Below are 3141 nucleotides of genomic sequence, written 5' to 3'. Positions count from 1 at the left end.
GCCCCAGGGGCGGGCGCGTGTCCGGGGCGGTGCACTGGACGAGGGCGGGAGCGGGCGGGAGCGGGCGGGAGCGGGCGGGAGCGGGCGGGAGCGGGCGGGAGCGGGCGGGAGCGGGCGGGAGCGCGCGCCTCTGAGGGCTTCGCCTCCGGCTGCCGGAGGGCAGGTCGGCCGCCTTCCTCTCCGCGACGTTCCCGCGGTTTTTAAGGATTTTTGTTTTCACGCCAGAGTGTAAGGGGTGGAGCTAACTAGACGTCTCGGAGACTGTCGGCGGTTGAAAATGGAAAGTGTAGGGAGGTGGAGCTGAGAGGAAAGGAGGGAGTGTCTCTCGAGCTCGCACTCGTAAACAGGAGGTGTGGGCCGCGGACACACCTCCGCCCCGCGGGGCACGGCCTGCGCCTGCGCGGGGGATGCGGGACGCGGCGCCGGCTCTAAAAATACACACGCCTTGTATACAGAAGGTGTCATTAAAACCTGGAAGGAAGTGGGCAGAACGGTGACAGTGTTAACGCTGGGATTACGGACGAATTTTATATTTAAAATGTTTGTGTTTTCAGTTTTTCTAAAAATGAGTTGTTATTTCTTAAAAAGCCTCCTTTACTTTATGAAGTGGATATAGGCTCCTGAAATCTGTAAGTAGCTTTCTGTAACTCAGAAAGGAAAGTCTAAAGGAGTAGGAGATGGTTATTTAAAACAAAATCTCTGCTCAAGCCTTTTGTAAATTGAGGCCTGTTTGTAACTGCTATCTACATGTTTTCATAGTTTGGATTTGGGAATACTGGGTTTTCTTAAAAAATTAATATCCTTAGGTGCAAAATCATAACTTGAATCAAGCTCCGCCCTCAAAAATAAAAAAAAGTGGTTTCCGTCTCAAGGCGTCTTCTCAACCATTTGCTCCATGTGGAAGGACTAAAAAGTTGTGGTGCGCGGGGTCCCACCACTCTTCCAGTCCGCCTCCAAACTGAGCTAGGAAGCCAGGTGGGTAAATTTATATTCGGATTCATTGTGGGACAATGCCAGTGTTTTCTGTTGGGACCTATCTTATCACCAAGTCAAAGTCCCTGCACCATAATGTGATCGAACCTGTTTTTGCAACGTTTTTTTAAGATCCGTCAGTGACTGGATGATGGAGGATAGTAAAAAGTTTTAAGACTGGCAACAATAATTATTGAAGAGAAAGAAATCAAATGCAGGCACATTTATTTAAAACTTAGGTTAACATTACAAATGATCTGCAAAACACATTAAACTACATCAGCAAACATAAGGAATATATATTACATTAAAACTTTCAACCCCAACTGTAGTCTCTCTTTAATTTCTCATTGTAGGCTATTCTCTCCCTAAAGAAGACAAAGATCTTGGCAAACTTTACCTATCAAATGCTTCCTCTCCTATTATTTAAAGATTTTATTTCACCTTTTTGGAAAACAAAAACTTGTGCTTATTTTTTTTAATCAGTCAGTACTTAATTACATTTATCAGTTGTGATGGTGGGGAGAAGGGTGGTTATGGAGTAGTTTGGTGTAGCAGGGGAAAATATTGTATTAGTGACCCTGCTTAATATTGCCAATGCATGTGATCATAAAAAACAAACAGATGTTTACTCAGCTTTCTTAATCCCTTCCTTGGGTGCCTGAAGGTGCGACCCAGGAGCTATAGGTGGTCATTCTCTACCACAGGGTCTGGTCTGGAAAGCAGAAAAAAGTGCTCTGTGTTGAGAAAGCAAAAGAGATGCAGAAGGAATCTACAGAAGGCACAGAGCCAGTCCTGGTTCTACTCTATTCCCAAGGACTGGAGGTATCACAGCAATTGCATTTTTTTCTTGTTTGCTAAAATTATTTTGAATGTGTTTTGTTACAACCGAAACTCTTTACCAGTGCAGACTTAACCTGGAAAAGTCTCCTCCTTGGGTCTCAAAGGATTCTTTCCTTCTAACTGAAAGGCAGTCACGGAATTTGGTCTCACTGTGTCCCGTATCTGGAGTGGGGGTGGGAGTGGCACCCCCATACCTGCCATTAACCATGGGCAATTCTGCCTGGTAATACAGAGGCGGTGGTCGCTAGGCTGGGCTGGTCTCTGATGGAGCCCCAGGAAAATCGTCATGACAGTTGTCCCTTTTTGATGGATTTCCTGCCTTTCGAGCTGACAGATGAACCACAGATCATACTGTGAGAAAGGTGCATGAAGTTCTTTTCTGAGGGGCAGGGAAATCTCTGAAGAGCAGTGGAGTTGGGGAGGAACGGAGCCTTTAGTTTTACCTTAGTCATTCCTCTGAACCATACAAGGGAAGGGCCTTACGGATTTAAAGGGTTCTTCCTGACTCTTTGACCTTTTTTTCTTTTCCCCAATTCCACTCCTTCTTCTAATCCTTTCTTCTCTCAGCTCCCCAGCCTGGTGTTCCCCACAGGAGAAGGAACTCGTTTCCTCATCCCCTTCCTGGACCTTGCAGTTTCCGGCGCTCAGTCAAAGCTGCCCCAGACTGGAAGGGAGAAGATGTGCACCCAGATTGTAGCTTAGGTTTTGAGCCCTGTACTGGATTTGCAGGCTTGGACACATTCCACCTCCTTTGTGCTTCAGTTTCCTCATCTGTTAAGTAACAACAACTATCACACAGAGTTGCCGTGACAATTAAGTGAGTTAACGTGCTGAGCATGTAGGTCAGTCGCAGGATCATAGTAAAAGCTCGCCGAGCTGCTGCTGTTGCTGTCGGCTCTGACCCCATGGTAGGGGCACTTGCTCCTCCTTGGCATCTTGCCTCAGCAGCCCCCCAGCTCCCCCTCGTTAGTCCAGCATACACCTCCCTCTCTGGAAAATTAGCCTCACTAAACCGTCTCGGTTTAGGCCATCTCTGGATTTTGACACTATCTAACATGAGATGGTAAGCTCCTCAAAGAAGAGAAGTGTGTTTTGAGACTCTGCCAAGAACCTTTGTCAACTCTTCCCAAGGCCATAGTAGTGACTTTGCAGCTGGTCTGCCCTGGGGCAGTGTTTTCCAGGCTACCTCCTGACCTACTTCCTGACTTATGTTCCTAAACCACGTCTCTTGCTCAGAAAAATCCAAAGACTGGTGATAAAATCCAAACTGTTGAGAATGATATTCATTAGAAATATATGCAAGCCACACATTTAATTTAAAATTTT

This window comes from Phyllostomus discolor, chromosome 11 (genome assembly GCF_004126475.2).
Source record: "Phyllostomus discolor isolate MPI-MPIP mPhyDis1 chromosome 11, mPhyDis1.pri.v3, whole genome shotgun sequence".
Lineage (NCBI taxonomy): Eukaryota > Metazoa > Chordata > Mammalia > Chiroptera > Phyllostomidae > Phyllostomus > Phyllostomus discolor.
Note: the sequence above shows the minus strand (reverse complement) of the source record.